This window comes from Pongo pygmaeus, chromosome 4, assembly GCF_028885625.2.
Source record: "Pongo pygmaeus isolate AG05252 chromosome 4, NHGRI_mPonPyg2-v2.0_pri, whole genome shotgun sequence".
In the NCBI taxonomy this organism is placed as follows: domain Eukaryota; kingdom Metazoa; phylum Chordata; class Mammalia; order Primates; family Hominidae; genus Pongo; species Pongo pygmaeus.
Window position 1 is genome coordinate 160529561 of NC_072377.2, and position 20414 is coordinate 160549974.

The 20414-nt window shown below is 43.1% G+C and overlaps 1 protein-coding gene across 4 annotated transcripts in view; it reads left to right on the top strand.

Annotated features, from left to right (window-relative positions):
- Nucleotides 1-661: 661 nt before the first annotated feature.
- SGCD (sarcoglycan delta) overlaps nucleotides 662-20414 on the top strand; it is a 1056619-nt gene continuing 1036866 nt past the window's right edge. For 2 of the 4 annotated variants that reach the window (XM_063665308.1, XM_054488390.2), the window contains exon 1: nucleotides 662-1847. The gene's annotated coding sequence lies outside the window, so the exon portion shown is untranslated. The remainder of the gene's footprint in view (nucleotides 1848-20414) is intronic. The other 2 variants (XM_063665313.1, XM_063665309.1) reach the window with 2 other exon arrangements.

Consider the following 20414-nt stretch of genomic DNA (forward strand, 5'->3'; position numbering starts at 1 on the left):
CTCTTTCTTTCTCTCTCTCTCTCTTTCTCCCTCTCCCCTCTTTTGCTGATGACTCGTCTCAGTAATGCTGAGCATAATTTGTGTACTGGCGTGTGGCAGAAAAAGCCCAGGACTGGCAGGAGGAGACCAGACTGGGGGCTGACCAAACTGGATGTGTGTGACAGCGGGCAAGCCAAGTGTCTTCCCTGAGGCTCAATTTCCCCATTAAGATGAGAAGATTGGAGACAATGATGTCTAAGTAATCGCACATGGTATCCAGTATTATGTGTGTTTTGCTAACTTTGTCTCTTTAAAGTTCTCATTTTCTACTACTGTGAAATTTTCTTATTTTAATTATCCTTCTTGTTAGTATTGAGCTATTACCCATCTTTTAAATTGTATTTTTTTAAATTCTCGTGTTTTTGTTTTTCTTACTCATCATAAAAGAACCTCATTTTATGGCTAGGGCAATGAGGCCCAGGGAGAGCCTGCCTAAGGGCACGCAGAGCAGAGAATACAACATTACTCCCAACTACGGAGGGCCCTGTGCTCAGGACGCTGCCCGGCGTCGCTCAGAGTGGGTGCTCACGAATTATTTGTCAATTGATTGGAGGTTGCCAGGCCCATCTTGCAAGACACCTCCCTTCTCCCTGGAAGGAGAAACCCTTGGAGTCTGTTGGTTAACGGGAAAAGTGCTTTCTCTGAGAGGAAGGCGGGGCAAGCCGGAACAAGCTCTCGCTGGGAAACCGCACACTCCTTCTCCCGGTGTTTCTTAACCCCTTTCTTCTCTGGGGAGTGGAGAGGGGGCTTAAGGATACTAGAAACCTGCCCCCTTGGCGGAGACACGTAGTCGCCTCTGGCCGCCGCGGCAGACTGATCTTGCGGAGTGGAGCTCCCCCGACCCCGCTCGCGTTTCGCTGGGGCTCCCTCCGCTCTGCAAAGCGAGCGGGGAGCTGGGGGAGCCTTGCACACCAGTCTTCCTGGAGCTGCAGATGAGGAGCCCCGCGCTCTCGGGAGCCTCTCGGCGGCTTCCCCTCTAACGCGCGGCTGTGCAGCCTCTCCCCGCCGCCCCCACCCGCGGCTCGCCCTCGCTCCCTCCCTCCAGCCCCGCCAGCCGGAGCGCGCACACCGGGACTCCGGCACGTGGGCGCGCGGGAGGTGGCGGCCGCTGCTGCCGCTGCCGGAGCCCGAGCCCAAGCCCCAGCCGGAGCCGGAGTCGGAGTCGGCGAGATCGCCCTCCATGCTGCGGAAGCTGCGGCCGCCTTCCGCTCAGCGTCAGGTACCAGGCGAGCCTGGCGAGCCGGCGAAGCACCGGCGGGGAGGAGGACTAGAACAGGAGGAGGGGCACGGCGGGTTGAAGCGAGCTGGGCTGTGAGCAAGGGAGACCCACAGCCTGGAGAAACAGCCCCGCTCTCTTGCGCGCTCTCTGCTCCAGCCGCTACTGGGGGCTCTAGGCAGCGCGATGCCGCTTCGCTTCTTCTAGGCGGCGGCCGGCGGAGGCTTTCCGCAGCCGCTTGGCCAGCGCCGGCCCCTATTCCGCTGGCAAGTCCCTTGTCTATCCCGGAGGGCGCACCCGGCCGCCCGAGCCGGAGCGAGCGCGAAGTCCGAAGTCCGCCCCCAGCGCCGCCAACTTCCCTGTGAGCCCCTCTCCCGGCCGCAGCCTGCGCCAGACCTGGGAGCGATGCGCCCCCACCCGGGCGGCGTGCCCTCTGCCAACTCGCCACCCATGGGATCGACTGCCCTCAGCTGCCCGGCTTGGAGTGCGTAGCCGCGTGGCCCAGGAGAGGAGTGAGACACCAAGGCGTTTCCCGGACTCCGCACGCACCAGTCGGCTTGGTGGCCCTGCGGGATAGCGTTTATACCCAGGGGTGAGTAGGCCGCTAGTGGAGGCGCCCTTTACCCCCAGCTAGTGGCTTGCATGGATGGCAAAGAGACAGGAGAAAGTTGGGTCTCCTTGCACCTAATCTGGCATTGGCAGAGGAATGCAACATTGTTTCCTCCAACTCGATTGCCGCGGGGGCTTCCCCAATTCCCTCCATCTCTAAGCCAAGGAGGGAGTCCCCTTCCGTTTCCCAAGGAGAAAAGGGGCTCCCTAGAGCAGATCGCTGACTTCCTCACCAACGTGCCATTTGGGGCTTTTTAGCCGCCCGCGCGTTAAGCTAGCTCCCAGCATAAGCGCTTAGAGATCCGCAGCCGCCTGGGCGCGCTAAGAGATCGTGGGCAGCCCTAGCCCTTAGGGGAGCCTAAGCGCGCTTCACTAAAGAAAAAAGGCTGTTGGTATATTAAAGAAGTGTGTGTGTGTGAGAGAGAGATAGAGACAGAGAGACATGGGTGGGGGCACCAGGAAAGGTATCCCGACTAGGAGGTGGTAGTGAAATTTATCTTTTGCTGACGGATCCAGCCTCCGGAATGCCCGATTGTCTTGATCCGCGGTGCGGTGCGGGTTTTAGGGGCGCACAATACAGGGTGTCCAGACAGAGTCCAACAGGTGGCCTGCGCGGGCTTCCTGTGGCTAGGCGCGGGGGAGGGGAACGGCTCCCTCCCCGAGCCCCGGGCTGCCTCTGCTGCTTCTAGGGGTGCATCTGAACATGGGCAAGGAAACGCGCCCCCTGCTCTCAGGCCCGATTTGGGGTGAGTGTGTGAGGCATCCAAATGCCTCCTGTCGGAAAACAGCGGCCTCATTGTGTGCCCGACTGAGGTTTCAACTTGCAGGCAACTGAGAGGCCATTCAGCTGGGCAGCACGGAGTTGGCTGGTCTTGAGCCATGACTTGAGCCACGGCCTTCCCCGCGATCCCTGGCGGCAGTATCCCAGCTCCTCCGGCTGGGCGGCGAGCCAAAACTCATAGTTTCGATCCTCTGTACTCCACTGAAGGGAGGGGAAGTTGCGGGAACACCAGGAGTCCTACTGGAGTTTATTCTTTTTTACCCGCCTCCTGCGTTTTTATCTTGAGATTCATACACAGGGGCAGGTATGGGCGTACACGTGGTGTGTGCGAGTGAGTGTGGAGACAAGTCAAGTTTAAGAGCTGGATGGAAGAAATTAGAAAAGTCTGCACCCGCCAGGGAGACAAATTAGGAGAGGGCGCGGTTGAGCTTTGAAAAAGTTTCACCTGAACTCACCTTTCTTCGGTGACTTCAGGTGTGCCAAGTGCAAAATATTCTAATCCTCTAAAGCTGTGGCCCCTCCAAAGCAGCGTCTTCCAAAATTGCCCAGTAACTTCTCCATTCCTCGGCTTACTCATTTGTAGGTTGGGGACAATTATCCGCGTTCATGGGAGAAGCTCTGGAATGTCTATAAAGGAGGTATTTAGAGGTGGATGTCCAGTTGGAAGGTAGAGCAGCTGTGTGTGTGTGTGTGTGTGTGTGTGTGGCGAGGGGAAATTGGGGGAAAGGGAGAGTTGTCTGGAACCTACATACATAGCAGGCACTCCGTTTTTATTTAGATTTTGTATTTTTAGAAGGTTGGTTGGCTTTGGCAAGAGTGATGGAGATTTGGGGAAGCTAATGCTTTCCCGGCACACACTTGGCGCTGCCACATCGCTGCCGACCCACTGTGAAGTGAGATGTTTGTATATTGGAAACAAAGTGGTGGACACTCCAAAACGCAAAAGAACCCTCTGCTGTTGACGCTTGCCCCAGTGGCTTTCCCTCCAGAGGAAGTTCTGGAGACCACAGCTGTTTAGCCTTGCTGCCTTAATACTCTGGTAATTTTGCTGCATCCTTCCAGCCCCAATTTAGTTTCCCTCCTAAGGAGAGCCCTCCTCACCTAGGGCCTCTGGCAGCAGATCATCAAGGACATCTAAGTAGAGTGATTTCCTGGATGTGTAGCACACACTGGGTGATTTAGCATGGGGCGCATGCCTCGCCAGAAACGTGCTGGAGCCTTGATGTTTGAAAGGGAGCCAGGAGCTGGGGGCCAAGAGGAGAATGGGCAGGGAGATATTGTATATTACAGAAAGACAGTCAGACAGTAGTACAGAGTCAGAGTAAGAAGAAAAAGGAGAAAGAGAGAGGGGCAGAAAGAGATGGAGAGAGAGGCAGAGACACACAGAGATAGAAAGAGAGAGGGAGGGCAGAGAGAAGACAAGAAAGTTACAGGGTAGACAGGGCAAAGAATAAGAGGAGGCAAGAGTGGCCGAGAGATAAAGGAATGGAAGGGAAAATAAATCTGAAGAAAGAAGAGTGTGAGAAAAGAGAACAAAAAGGGAAAGGAGTGGGAATGGGTGGGGAGGTCAGATGGGGAGGAGGGAAAGGGTGGGAAAAGAGAGGTGCCCTGAAGTCACATTCTTTTTGTACTTAATTTTCATAAACCATGCTGCCATTCTAAGGAAGTTGACATAGTCCAGATCCTTAAGTAGCCAGCCCTTGGTTCATGTTTGTTTCTCTGGGGAGTCATGAATTATGCAGAAATTGGACACACACTTGGAACCCATTGGAGATGACACAAGTGTAGGAAGTTCAGATTCTTGGTAAATGCACACATGCATAAGTGCATTTGTAGTCATTGTTTTTGTTTGTTTGTAGTTTTCTGGGTAAATGCATGTTGGAGAATTGAGGCAGAGTGTTGGCTCACTGACAATATTTACCAATGATTCTCTAACCTTGTTTTTAGAAAAATCTCTTCAGTAGCTTCCGAGAAATACAGACTACTGGACCCATTCCCCTGGGAGCCTGTTCCAATAGGAACTTTGAGTGCCCCAGTTGGTTCTAAAGCAGGTGGTCCCTGAACCAGGCTTGGATACACGTGGTGTAGATGGTATAGCACCCTTCTCTAATTTGTTTCTGGATATCTTCCTAATAGATGCTGTTTAACACCTCTCTCTCTTATCCTGTTCTCTCCAGAAAAGCTTATTTCTTGTGAATTTCTCTTGATAAAAGGAGAAGCCCAAGGAAGTTGCTCAGCCAGGGTTACCTTCATGAGCCTCATTAATCACAGTAGTTCCAGGGGAAGGCAGATGGCTCCTCTGGTTGACCTTGTCAGGGGCTTTCACAACTAACAGGTACTGAGGACTCCTCAGGGCATTGCCTTCAGCATTCTTCATGTACTATCTGCCCATTTAAAACTAACAGAAAGCTACACCACAGACACTGTTACTATCATCTGCATTTTAGCTGAGGAAACTGAGACTTTGAGAAATTATATAATGTGTCTCAGAGAAATTACTTTAGTTGTCAGCAGTCTAACTACTAGAAAGTACAGTGCTAAAATTTGAGTCCAGGTGTGGTTGACTCCAGGATCTCTGGTCCTAATTATGTACCATGGTAGCTGCTAATCCTAACACCCCATTCTAGGCTGATGGAGCCAAAAGTACTTGGAGATCTTTCCCAAGCATTCTCCCTCCCCACTCTACCATTTGAGAAAAACAAAAGTAGCTGAAGAAACTGGGAAGTGTCTTGCCAGAGATCCTACAACCAGTAGGTGCCAGAACTTGGACCAGCACCCAGTCTGGAGTCTCAGTCTAGCCTTCTCACCACACCAGTAGTTGTCATGTATGGCTAATCATCAAGGTCACTTACATCTTAGTCAAAACACAAGTTGCCGGACTCCCCTAAAGGCTTACTGAATCAAAACCTTGGGGCAGAGAGGCCAGAGATCTATATTTTTAGCCCATGCCCCAAGCCTACATCTATTTATACATTATCGTTTTCCCCAGTTCCCTCACTCCTGGATTCCAACACTGGATCCCTTCCAGACAGCTTCAGAGGAGATCTCTGAGTCCCTCCTGCTTCCAGCCAAATAGAAATACAAAAAGTAGTAAACTCCATGCATGTTGCAGCCCACTGATGTGCAAGGAAACAAGCAGGCCCACCTGGAGGCAACTTTGCAAGCTCTTTGAGAAGTATAGTAATCACAGTGATGTTTGTTATACTCGTTTTTTGTTGTTTTTTTTTTTTTCCTGTGCCAAGTCGGAAAGCATTTATGGAAATATCAAATGCTCCTTCAGTGCATGAGTGTTGGCATTTGTACTAATACTTGACACAAAATGATGCCATGAGCCAGGGCCAATGTGTCACTATGTCAAAAGTGTCAAGTTCAGTGTCCCAATATAGTGGATGTAGCTGTGGTGTAAGAAACACCCCTTTCCTCCCCTTCGTTATTATGCTTTTGACTCCCTCAGAATAGATCAGTGCCTCATTCTGCAAATAAAAAGGAGCTATCACACACACTCTGTCTCTTTCTGGCCCACTTAAATTGTTTTTTCAGTGACCTCAACATCTTTTCCCTTCTATTTCATTGAAAAGTGGCCAAAGGTACCAGACATCTTGTCCAGCAAACTGTTTTATCATCTTTCCCTTTTCAGATCCAAATTTATCTTTTTGAATATTTTGCTTTTAACCCTGACCTCTTATTCAAGGGTGGTAATTGAGCCTTAGGTAGCTTTGATAAGCAACTCTCTGATACATGTATTTTAAATAACCACAGTCATTTATGAATAGAACATGAACCAAGGAAAACCTTATATTTATAAAGGGCTTCATTAATATGCTGGACACTTTTTTTTTTTTTTTGCCATTTCAGTGGTCAGAACCTACTTTCCTGGCATGACTGGCAGTGGAAAAGTAAAAGGTGAAAGGAAACACTTAATGGTTAAGTTGGGCCCTGAGTGCAGACAACTAGGGGTCAAGGCCTACCCCCACCTGCCTTGCTTTTATAACTTTGGTCTGGTGATTTGACTTCGTCAAGTCTCCATTTCTTCATGTACAAGTTGAAGACAGTAATAGGTTGTCTTATGTTGCAAGGATTTACCTTGATGAAGTGCTTAGCATGGTGTCCTGAGCACCTGTCAGCTAGCATTTTTACTGCTTTTTGTTAAATATTTGCTATGTGCCAGGCTCCATTTAACCCGGGAGCTGACGCTGGGAAGGTTAAGCAATTTGGCCAGTTCACACAGATTCTCTTTTTATTTTTATTTATTATTATTATATTATTATTAATATTATATATTATATATTAATATTATTAATATTATTATTATTATATGAGACAGGGTCTGGCTCTGTTGCCCAGGCTGGAGTTCAGTGGTACCATCTTGGCTCACTGCAACATCTGCCTCCTGGGTCAAACCATCCTCCCACCACAGCCTTCCGAGTAGGTGGGATTACAGACATGCACCACCACGACTAGCTAATTTTTGCATTTTTTTTTTTTTGTAGAGATGGAGGTTTTGCCACGTTGCCCAGGCTAGTCTCAAACTCCTGAGCTCAAGCAATCCTCCATCCTTGGCCTCGCAAAGTTTTGGGATTACAGGTGTGAGCCACTACTTGGCCCACACAGATTCTAAGTAGCAGACTGACAGAATCCAGATCTCTCCTTTTTAAACTCCCCGTACCCTTGCTATTGCATTGCTGTGAGTCACTGTTCCTTATACTTTAAGACACTGTTTTATATGAAACACATTCTGGTTTGTATTTTTAAAAACCCATTGCTGAAAATGTTGAGAGAAGAGTGGGAATCTTTTGAACTTTGGGGGTTAATTTTTAGGTGGTGAAATCGCCTCCAAATATTTGCTTTTACTTTTCTAGCAATTAGGATGTTTCATAGATCCATCCCCTGCTGCAATTGCTTGGCTGACTCCCATCTGTTTATAAAGTCTCAGCGTAGATATTGCTTCTTTGGGAAAAATCTCCCTTGAGTCCTCAAAGAGTGTGTTAGATGTCTTTATAATGTGTTCCTCCATTTAAACTGGAGTATACTTGTCTATTTACTTCTCTGTATCTGCCATTCATTCTATATATAAGCTTCTTGAGATCAGGGGACTGGTTTTATTGCAAGTTGGATCTACAGCACCCAGGTCAGTGCCTGACATATAGAAACCTCACAAAAACATTTTTGGATGACTAATTGAAACTTTGAGCTAATTCCATGTGGTTCAGAAAAAGTGGCCATTGTCCTTAAATACTAAAAGAAAAATCACCCAAACATAGGAATTGAAAGCCATGAGGTCTAATGTGTCCCTAGAGGCTACAGTTCTTCACATAGGCATGTAATGGTATCAGTAGTTGTTGATTAACTATGTTGGTAACTTTGGGCAAGTTTCACTGTGATGTTGCTTAAGATGTAATTAGAAGGGACATTCTGATTTATAAGTTAATGTGATTTTATCTGTACATTTAATTAGTTGCTCAGAAAGACACATTTGATTCTCAGCCCAAAAGTTTTAAAAATTAATAGGCTTTCAGGAGTGAGAACCAAGGTTAGAGATAATCTAGTCCAATCAGTTTAAAGAAGAGATGAGGAAACTGAGGCTCAGAGGGGGAAAGGGACTTGCCTGAGATCACCCAGCAAGTTAGTGCCACAGCCAGTGTGAATGCCAGTGGTTTCTGGCTGCTGGCCCAGGACTCTTAATGCCTGCTGAGAGTGATTAACACATGCTTGGTGAGCTACTTGTTTGCTTTGAAGGCAGGCTTGCAAGCCTTCTGCATAGGTAGATACACAGCCTGCAACTGCACAATTCCCAGATGAAGCTCTTGCTGAAAACGAGAGAAGCAGACCTGAAATTATTTGCTGATTGGGCAAACTCCTATAGTCAAGGGTGTTTGTTGGAGAACATCTTGGCAGGTCCTAGCCCATAAGGCCTTATGGGCTTTTTGGATTCACAGTCTAGTTTCCAAACAAGAAAATGTGTCTGGAGTAGGATCCTCCTTTGATGTTCTTGTATGTGATATTTCAAAAATTAGAGATGTATGGATGTTCATTGCCAATCCCCTGGCACAGGATCATTGGCAAAGTCGTGATCAGATGATGCTCCTCTTTCTTCTTAACCATTTTTTAGATGGGAAGCAGTCACCTTGGGATCCTTCTTTCTACCCCTGGGATGCTTTGGAGTATGACCAAATGGATCAGCCTAACTACATCCTCAGACACAGAAACATGTGCAGTGTACTTTGACGTTGTTAACACACAGATCTTTATCACATGGTGTCAATATTATGGAGACAGTAAGACACAGATCATCGGTGTGATATATTGCACGTGATCCTTTGAAAACATTATAATCAGGGCTGACAAGGCAGAAGAAATATCTCAACCTCGCATCTTCCCTGCATCCCAAAAAGCTTGCCAAACCAACCCAAACTAACAAGACTCTGATTATTCAAGGAAAGAAGGCCCAGATTGTGATTCACTTTGCCCTTCTACCATAATCAGACTGAGATTATTGGTGTTATTTTCTGATTTGGTATCTAAGGGTCAGGTGCAAGGCAGAGGTACCTCTCTTTATTCCCCTACCACCATAACAAATTGCTCCCTTTCCTATCTCATAGGTTTCTTAAAATTCCTCCATTGCATGCTAATTCTTTAGGCCTTCAAATAATTTAATGTTTTCTATGGTCCTTTATTGAAATGCAAAATTTCCTGAGTAGGATATTGTTAATAACTAGGCCTAATATCTCACCCTATCTTCTCACTTTTTAATGGGCATTGAGGATAAATATTACTCTCACTGCTGCCACCACCACCACTACCACCTCCTCCTCCTCCTTTTGCTACTGTTACTGTTGCCATTTATTATCTACTATGTGCCAACATGGTTCTAAGTTATGTACATGTATTTTTCTCTTCTCATATTTCCAGTAACTTGATGTTGTGGTTATGGGTAAAGGAATTAATAAATCACCACAGAGATGAAAAAATAATGGCAGGATTAACCAGAATAGAGAAAAGGTGATAGTCGGATCAGGAAAATACTGGAAAGCAATGTAGAAGGGCAGGAGGAAAAGTGAGTGCTCTTTCTTTTTCCCTATTCCCAAACATTCACGTCTCTAAGTGGGATCTTTAGAGAACGCACAGCAAGCTGAGGGTTGGGCAAGTTGACTTGCACCTGATCCTCACTGCTCTACGTGGCAGGACAGAGCTTTGAATCCAGACTTCCTTATTTTCAAACTTTACTAGGTAATATTGTCTCCAATTAACTTATAAAACAATGAGCTTGAAAAGAGCTTAGAGAATATCTTCTTCTATGGCTTGCAAATGACTATGAGGTACGTTAAGAAATACATTAAGGTATTTTATGTCATCAGTATATACCCCACATGCAACTGACACAAAAGTTTCAAAAAATATAGCACTTACCCTTACTATGGGTAATTTAATGATATCCTCTATTCTGCTTTATCCTGTTATTTACTTGCACATTTACATGTGGAGACACAATATATTCACCCATATCATTGAAATAAAAGTTTTGAAAAATCTTACTATAGACAGTATAGTCTGATATTTTCCATTCTATTCCCATTCATTAAAAAGAAATCATGCTATGGTACTCAGAATTGATTTCATGACACTAATGGGTTGAAAAGCACATTGTAAAAAACACTTACCTAGTCTGACACTACAGACTTTTATAGATGGAGAAAGTAAGGACTGGGAGGCAGAGCTGTTTTTCCTAGTTCAAGATCCCATGACAGGCTAGTGGCAGAGCCAGTGTAGAACTCAGGCTCATGACACCCACTCATGCCTGTGAGTGAGAGCACCCTTGACCATGGCCTCTGGGTCATGACTGAGCATCAGTCTGTCAGCAGATTGTTGTCATTGATCACTCGTAATATATTCCCTTTGACTTTGACCTCCATTCCCCTCATGTAGCATTTTTAGTGAAATTTAAGTGATAGGTTAATTTGCCATAGATGGGTTTGGCGGTGGGAACTTGTGGTGTAACGGGACAGTGGGGGAGCTGGGATGGTGTTGAGGGCCCTATGGCTTTTCTGTGAGCCTTGTAGACTCTTTTGATTGAATAATTAGGGAACAGATCCTGGAGGAGGGAAGAAGCATTGATGCCAACTTGAGTGCCCTTAATCCCTCTATCTGTCTCTCTCTGGACCACTTCTCCTTCCTCAACCCAGAGGGCATTACTCACATGTTTAAAGGCATTAACATAAGGACTGAATGTAGAGCCCAGTTTGCCATACCCAATGTATGAACAACCCTTTCTGGAAACTCGGATGACTACTTGAACTGAGGGCAGAATTTTTTGAGATGGTGATTTTTAATTTATTTAACACTACTTGTGCATGTTAAAAAGCCAAACAATACAAAATGGTAAAAAGTAAATGTGCCCTCATCCCTGATCCCAAGTCCTTAATTCCCCTTTTCCTGGTACAACTATGTTTCCAGTGCCTTCTGCATCCTCCCGAAGATATAGGTGGACAAAAAGCATGTTTTTCCTCTTTTACACACGTGACAGCACATAATGTACCTTGTTTGTTTATGTAAATGATACATCTTGGGGACTGTTCATGTATGCTTCCATTGAGCTGCCTCATTATTTTTCTGAGCTGCATAATGTACCATTATATAAAAGTACTGAGATTTATTCGGCTGTGATAAAGTGTAATGATTAAGAAGCTAGATTCTGGAGCTGGCCTGCCTCTGAGAGAGAGTCTGTGAGAGTGTATGTGTGTGAGAGAGAGTGTGTGTGTGAGAGTGTGTGTGTGAGAGAGTGTATGTGAGAGTGTGTGTGAGTGAGTGTGTGTGAAAGAGTATGTGTGTGAGAGTGTGCATGTGAGTGTAAGAGAGTGTGTGAGAGAGTGTGAGAGCATGTGTGAGAGAGAGTATGTGTGTGAGAGTGTGCATGTAGTGTGTGTAAGAGTGTGTGTGAGAGTGTGAGACAGTATGTGTGTGAGAGAGTATGTGAGAGTGTGTGTGAGTGTGTGTGAGAGAGTGTGTGTGAGTGTGTGAGAGAGTATATGAGAGTGTGTGTGTGAGAGAGTGTGTGTGCGAGAGAAAGACACAGAGAAAGAGAGAAAAAATATTAGGAAACATGGGGCCAGGGAAGGCTTCACTAAATTAAAAGCCAAATTGTATCTCATTTGTGCATGTTTTCAAGAATTCAGTTTTTAAGATTGTATGAACTTTTTTTCACACCACAAAATCACCAACAATTTGTTGAGAATATTTTGACTTTGGGATGCTGGAAAGAGAGGAGACAAGTAAAGATAATGGTCTCTGCCCTTGAAGAATACGGAGATAGCACTTATTTACCGAGAACAGGTTAAGAATGATAAATAATTGTGTGTAATTGCGACCAAAGCTGGATGTTGTCCAGCAAGTATCTGCTAGAAGATCTTTCCATGCAGCAGGAAAAGCAAGTACAAAGGCTGTGATGTGGGACTGTGAGTTTCACAGTTGAGAACCAGCGTGGAAGCCAGTGGGGCTGAAAGCAGAGGAATACAGTGGGTGAGTGGGTGGTGGGGGAGATCTGTTGATTTCTAGGAGAGAGCTGCTTTAAGGGTAATGTATAACCATGTAATAAAAATGAAATATTCTATCTAACCTGCCTCAGCTAGGGTTCTGTAGAAGGCTTAAAGAAGGCTCTATGGCTGTTGTTAAATTATAAGAAAATATACTTTCCATTTCAGAATTTAGGATATTTTAGAGAAACTCTGTTGCCTATAATCCTGGTGAGTTTGAAAAAAGTGCCAATATACCCAGTAAACATTTATTCAGTCAAGGAACATACACTTGAATAAAGAAGTGAATGCACTACTTTGGCTAGTGTAAAAATGATGGAAGAGACTGAGGCATCTGTATCCTGACTAGTGGGCAGAAAACTCAGTGAAATTTGTTAAAGGAGCAAGTTTTAAAACTTGCTGGGAATTTCCATATCATCTGAAGTAGGAAGGAGATTTGAGTTGATATTTAAACTTATAGGTTTTTATCATTTTAATACCATTTATTTTGATGGAAGTAGAATAATGAAATTATAGCATAGAGAATTACTACTAGACGATTCTGCTTCCCTGCCCTACCTTAAAGAAGCTTCTGCTGTGATTTCCCCAGTGTTAACCTCCACTAGCTCAAACAGAGAAATAAAAGGAAACTGCATCCAAATGTTTGAAATGCATTCATATATTTTTATTGAATGACATATGTTTTTATTTGTTTATTTTAGAGACAGGGCCTTGCTCTGTCACTCAGGGTGGAGTGCACTGGCACAATCATGGCTCACTGCAACCTCGACCTCCTGAGCTCAAGTGATCCTCCTGCCTCAGCCTCCTGAGTAGCTGGGACTACAGACAGAAGCCAGCATGCCCTGCCTATTTTTAGGAACAAAAGTATCTCTTAACCCTTAGCAAGATTTTTATTTTTATACATTATAGTGAAAAGTGTTGTAGAAACATGTCTAGGACCACTTGATGTTGAGAAAATATTTATATTGAATGTTTTCCGTGCATTTATTTCTGTTAGGAAAAAAATAGCAATGAAAAGCAGTATCAGTCTGGGTGGTTCTTTTTCAGATGCAAAAATCACTCAAACTGAAATCCTTTTTATACTCAAATTGGGCCTGCCAGCTTTAAAAGAGGGCAGTCAGGATAATATGATAAACTGGCCCATGTGCTCAATCTTAGCTCATCAAGGCTGTGCCAGAACTGACATTTTTGTACAGTATGGCTTGATGCTCTGATTACAAATAGGTCTTGAGCAGCTATACTCTTTGTAATTTTATTCACTGAGGGATTTTGTTTGTATCATTAGGTCTGTTTTGGTTTTGAAACCTGAAGTAAAAAATATATCACTGGTTCCTGTCTCTTGTTTTGGAATGTGATAGAGAAAAATATTCATCCAGAAACAAGTGTAATTTATTATATGCAAAATTAAGAGTTTTGTTTTCCTTCAAGGTGTCAACAAAAGAGTCAAATCTGTGAAATATTTGAAGATATTTATTCTGAGCCAAACTTGAGGACCATGACTCATGACACAGCCCCAGAAGGTCCTGAGAACATGTGCCCAAAGTGGTTGGATTATAGCTTGGTTTGTATATATTTTAGTGGGACAGAAGTCACAGGCGGAGGCATAAATCAATATATGTAAGGTGTACATTGGTTTGACATGGAAAGGTGGGACATCTTGAAGTGGAGGCTGGGTTTAAAGGTGGGTTTAAAGATTTCCTGATTGGCAGTTGGTTGAAAGGGTTCATCTCTGCCTGAAGAGTTGAAGTCAGCAGAAAGAAATGTTTATAGTTAAGGGGGGTTGTGGAAGACAAGGTTCTTATTATTTAGATGAAGTCTCCAGGTAGCAAGCTTCAGAGAAAATAAATGGTAAATGTCTTTCATCAGACCTTAAAAGGTGCCACAGTCTTAGTTAAATCTCTCCTGGATCAGGAAAAGACCGGGAAAAGGAAGGGAATTCTCTATAGAATGTATATTTTTCCCTTTAAGAGACACCTTTGCGGGGCCATTTCCAAATATTTCAAAGAAATATGTTTTGGGGTAAAGCGCTTCTTTTTCTTTCAGGGCCTACTATCTGTCACGTGATGCTATACTAAAGTCAGGTTGGAATTTGGTATCTTATTTCTAGAAAGAATCTATTTGGTTACTCTTAAGGTCTCTGTTTTAATGGTAATGCTGGTCAGTTGTGCCTGAATTCCAAAGGGAGAAGGTTATCATGAAGCATGTCTGACCCCCACCCCACTTTCACATCATGGCCTGAAGTAGGTTTCTTTTTGTTTTTCTTTTCTTTTTTTTTTTTTTAATTGTAGACTAAGTCTCGCTCTGTCACACAGGCTGGAGTGCAGTGGTGTGATCTCAGCTCATTGCAACCTCCGCCTCCTGGGTACAAGTGATTCTCATGCCTCAGCCTCCCAAGTAGCTGGGACTACAGATGTGTGCCACAACACCCAGCTAATTTTTGTATTTTTAGTAGAGACAGGGTTTTGCCATGTTGCCCAGGCTGGTGTTGAACTCCTAGGCTCAGACAATCCACCTGCCTTGGCCTCCCAAAATGCTGGAATTACAGGCGTGAGCCACTGTGCCTGGCCACCAGAAGTAGTTTTTCAGGTTTACTTTGGAATGCCCTTGGCTGAGAAGAGGGGTCCATTCAGTTGGTTAGGGGGCTTAGAAGTTTATTTTTGGTTTACAAAGTCAGTGATGATAACATTTTCCCTCGCATTTCACTTGGGAAGTTTTACAGAAAAGGCTTAAATTAGAGTTTTAAGAAGGGTGTTGGTGTTTATAATTCTCACTGTTGATTTTACTTATGATAAATAGATACATTATTTTGGAAAAAGAGAAGGTCTGTAGTTACTCCTCACCTTTATTGCTTGTTGTCAAAAATTCTATTTTTAATTCAATTGTATGCACTTTTTTCCACACAATGAAATTACCAATAATCATTTTTGATCAAGGGCCTTTTGTCCTTGGGTTCCTGGGAGAATAGAAGACATGTAAAGACAATGCTTTCTGTCCTTGGGGAATGCAGAAGCAGTAAATACTTACCCAGGGCAGACTGAGATTGATAAACTATTAAATGTGATTAAGACTTATACTGGATGATAGAGACAATGAATCCATGAGGATTCAGAGAAGGAAGTGAGTATCAATGTTTGAGGTAGGAAAAAAGCAAATGCTTTTCCTTCCACGTTCAGACGTTACAAGCCTCAACATAGATTACCTTCAGTCACCAAAAATGTTTGTGGTTCCCCCAACCCACCTCATGCCAAGCAAGCCATTCTCCAGCAGATACCAGATGGGTGTCCTATAATTCAGTTCTCACTATTTACCTGGAGGTAGTGTCAGATCCCACAAGTTAAGGGCTCAGTCCCACAGGACTGCTGCTACTTCAGATGCCAATCACAAGCTTCAGGTTGTGACTTGTGCTTCTGACCAACCAGCTATAAATTGGGGTTCTATTGCCCTCTCCTCTGATTTCATTAATTTGCTAAAGAGGCTCACAGAACTTAGGGAAACATTTGTTTGCTGGTTTGTTATAAAGGATATTACAAAGGATACAGATGAGCAGCCAGATGTAAGAGATACATAGTGTAAGGTTTGGTTAGGGGCACGGAGCTTCCTTGCCCTCTCTAGGTGTACCATCCTCCAGGAACCTTCATGTGTTCAATCCTGAAGCTCTCTGAACCTAGTCCTTTTGGAATTTTATGGAAGCTTTTTTAGGTAGTCATGATTGTTTACATCATTGTTCATTGATGATCAGCTCAGCCTCTGTCATCTCCTTTCCATGTGATTATAAAGGTTCAACCCTTCGATCACATAGTTGAGACCTCTGGCAACCAGCCCCCATGCTGAGGCTATCCAGGAGCACAACAAAGTCTCATTAGAACAAAAGATGCTCCTATCACTGGGAAGTTACAAAAGTCTTAGGAGCTCTGTGTCAGGAACTAAGTTCAAAGACCAATATTACAACAAAAGATTCTTCTAGCATCTCAGTCTACAAGAATTTTAGGATCACTGTCTCAGAAAACAGGTCAGAGACCAAATATATATTTCCCATTATGTCACAATAACACAAACTAAGGCAATGTATTTGGGTGAAATGTATAACATGTCATCAGAGAACAGTGAAAGGTTTTATGACCCTGATTGTATCACCTGAAATCTTACAACAATAAATTTAAAACAAATATTCTATATTTTCACTTGACAGACTACCTCAATGGGCCTGTATGCTACAAAACACCTAGACCATAGTTAAACCTGGGTTTCAATGCACTGCTAGGCCTGGAGCGAGTAAAGAAAATCTCCGTCCCTCTATGTGTGCAAACACCACCTTAAAATAAAACAAACCTTGAACCGAAGCCAAAGTGGGAAGTGCTGAGCAAGGAGCAGATGAGGAAAACCAAAATTGTTCTAACTGCAAATACCCATATATTGCTGCTTCTAAGAATCAGCCTTGAGCAAGCTAGCTGTGAGCCAGAGAGTAAGAAATCTGAACCCAAGATTCCTGCATGAACTCAGGACCTAGAAGAGGACCAAGTGTCCCTTGGTTGGTAGCTTTCTTTGGCTTCCAACAAAAGCAATAGTAAATCTTCTTTGGTGGAAAGCATTTCCTGTTTAGGCCTACAGGAATCCCACAGGTGAAGATAAAAAAATGATCCCACAGTTAAAGATGACAAAAATACACATGAAAACCAGCCAATATAGATCAGAGATATCAGAAAGAAAACAGACTTCAACTTCTAAGATTTTCAGGTATTAGAGTTATCAGAGAATATGAAATTACTGTGTATGAACATTTGAAGGAGTAGGCCAGGTGTGGTGACTCACGCCTGTAATCCCAGCACTTTGGGAGGCCGAAGTGGGCAGATCACGAGGTCAGGAGCTCGAGACCATCCTGGCTAACACGGTGAAACCTCGTCTCTACTAAAAACACAAAAATTAATCAGGTGTGGTAGCGCATGCCTGTAATCCCAGCTACTCAGGAGGCTGAGGCAGAAGAATCACTTGAACCTGGGAGGTGGAGGTTGCAGTGGGCTGATATCATGCCACTGCACTCCAGCCTGGGCGACAGAGCAAGACTCCATCTAAAATAAAATAAAATAAATGAACATTTGAAAGAGTAAAAAGCAATTTAAAATATGACCATACAATAAAAGACCATAATAAATGATTAGGAAGATTTTACAAAGAACTTGTTAGAACTTTTTGAAAGACAGAATTGGTAGAATAAACCCTGAACTGGTTAGGTAAAACAGCATTGTAGACACAGCTGAAGTTGGAGGAAGATAGACACGAAGACATTACCCCAGAATTCAGCAGAGAGAGAGAGAAGGAAATGGACAATATGGGAGAGAAGTGGAGAGACAGAAAGGATAAGCTGAAAAGTTTGTTCAATGTTTAATCAGAGTCCCAGAAAAAGAGCAAATGAAAGAGGTACAACATTTGATGAGATAATGGCTATTTTCTAAAACTGATGAATGATGTTAATTTGCAAATATAGGAAGTTCAAATAAGATGAATAAAATGTGAATCCACACATAGACAAGTTGTAGTGAAACTGTAGATACAAACCACAAAGAGAAGGTCTTAGAAGCATTCAGAGAGCAAAGACAGATCCACCTGCAAAGGAACCATGAGTAATACTGATAGCAGGCTGTTCAATGGCAGCAGTGGAGGAAAGTAGATCTGGAATAATGTCTTCAAAGCCCTGAGACAAAATAACTGTCACGCTGAAATTGTTTTCCTTTTAATAATAGGAAAAAAATAAACACATTTCCACAGAAAGAAATCTTTACTAAGGAAACTTGTAGAGACTGCACTTACAAAAGAAAATAATTCCAGGAGGCTGATATAGAAGGAACGGTTGGTAAAATAAACTGGTAAAAATGTGAGTGAGTTTAAACATTGTCCATATAATATGATATTATGATAATGTTCTAACTTGTGTAATATTTTGGAGTAAAACAAAATATTAGACAATAAGAGCAGGTAGCTAATCAAATGCAGAATCCTAATCTCCTAAACTACTCTGTAATCTGGCCATTTGTCTTCTGTCTTCCTCTCCCTCCCTTTCTATTTCTCTCTTTTTTTCCTCATCAATCTTATTAAAGGATTGTTAATTTTATTACATACTTCAAAGAAAACCATTGCCTTTACCAATCTTTTATTTAATATTTTGTTCTTCAAAAGACATGTAAAGTGAGAGAGAAGTTACAAACTGAAAAGTTTTTTTTTTTTTTGACAACACAGGATTAAGAAGTTGTGAGTAGAATATATAAAAAGCTACTACAAAACATTAAGAAAAGATAAACAACCTCTTGGAAAATGGGCAAAGTTTACTAAGAAAAGGAAAAACATGAACAGTTGTACAACCTTATTAGTACTTGGGGAAATGCAAAATGAGACATCAATTAGATATCTTTTATACTCACTGGATTAGAAGAAATTAAGAAGTCTGAAAGTACAAAGTGTTGGAATGAACTGCAATACATTGCTTTGGGGAATGTAAATTCTCCAACATTTAGGAGTATACTTTGGCATTTTCTTGTGAAATAAAACACTGGCCTACTCTGTGACTCAGAAAATCCTCTCCTGTGTGTACACACTGCAGATATTCTTGCACATGTGCTGCAGTTGACACATACTGAAATATTTATAAAAACATTGTTTATAATAGCAAGAAAATGGAAATAACCAAAATAAAATGTCCATCATTAGGAGAGTGAATCAGCAAGTTGTAGAATATTCAATGGATTACATAACAAAGAGAATGAACGGGATACAACTGCATACACTAACCTAAAGATGAACATCAGGATCAAAATATTGGATAATAATAAGTAAATTATGGTATTATTACTGAGAAGTGTGAGTGTCCTCCGGTCTAGTCTTCTTGGAGGAAAGAATTCAGCCAAGAGACCAATTGTAAAGCGAGCAAAAGGTTTATTAAGGAAATAAGAGTACACTCCAGCCACTGTACTCCAGCCTGGGTGACAGAGCAAGACCCTGTCTCAAAAAAAAAAAAAAAAAAAGAACACTCCAGGAGAGGAGTGGGCTGACAGTAGCAGCCAGGGTTAGGTAGTAGTAGAGTTTATTTAAAGAGACAGTACACTCTGAAAGACAAGTCAGAGCAGGCTGCTCAAAAGAGAATTAGCCAATAGCCTTGAGAGTTCTGTGTTGTGGGTTTTTATGATGTCAGACTCTTTCTTCAAGTTCCTGTCTCTTGTCTTAAGTCTCTGCTTTTGTCTAGTTTCTAGCTTCTGTCTTAAGTCTCTGCCGTCTGCCCACCTAGTTCCTGCCCCTGTTTGTAGGAGTCTTCCTTCCTGCCCCTTGATGATGTGTATGTGTGGGCCCAGTGATCAATAGGAATCCTCCCTAATGGAGGGAATGCTCATTACTGCCACCCCAGGAAGGTCATATAGCAGTTAAATCTGTACTTACTGTGCCTGTGTATCTCTTAGGAATTTCCCCTTTGCCCTTCTTCCCGTTTTATCAGGATGTAGCTGGCCACATTCTGACAGGTTAACTGCAGAGTCAGCAATTACTGGGTGTCTTAAGGGTGTTTTGGGGCATTCTTTTCTGCACAGGCATTTTCCCTCCTTTTTGCTCATATCCAGCATGAATGTTTTGGGTGGTCTCTGGGGTGTGAGATTTTCCAGAGCTTCCTCCTCCAGGGGCTCTCCACCCTGCTCATGTCTGGCCATCTGCCTACTCTAACAGTATGATATTATTTATGTTATGATAACATTTTGAATTTTGATAACAACAATACTACTTTTCTGGTTTATATATATAAGGTAACACAACATATTCTAAGATAAATTTAAAAGGAAAGAAATGTAAACAAAATGTAATGTAGGTTAATGGAGTGGGAGGCCTGGAGGACAGAATAGGAATAGAACACAGTAAGTGGGGTTCAGGGATGGCTTGACTTTCAGAAGCAGAGAGTTTCAGAATCTGGTTGCCCTTTAACTGTGGAAGTGAGGTTTCTGGAATTGATTGACTTTTAGAAGGAGGGAGTGTCACCGATTAGCTGGCTTTTAGAAACTTGTATACTCATACAAAGCTGTCATTGATCAATTTGTATAGGTTTAAAACCAGTTTCTTGTGATGATAGCTGCAGAACAATCAGTCTTTTTGTTGGAGGATAGGGACCTTTTATTCTCACTTATGAAGTAAGTCTTATTACTTCCACTTTAAAGATGAGATGGTGAACTAACTTGCTCAAGAATTGCCAGCTGCAAAGTGGTAGAGCTAGGAT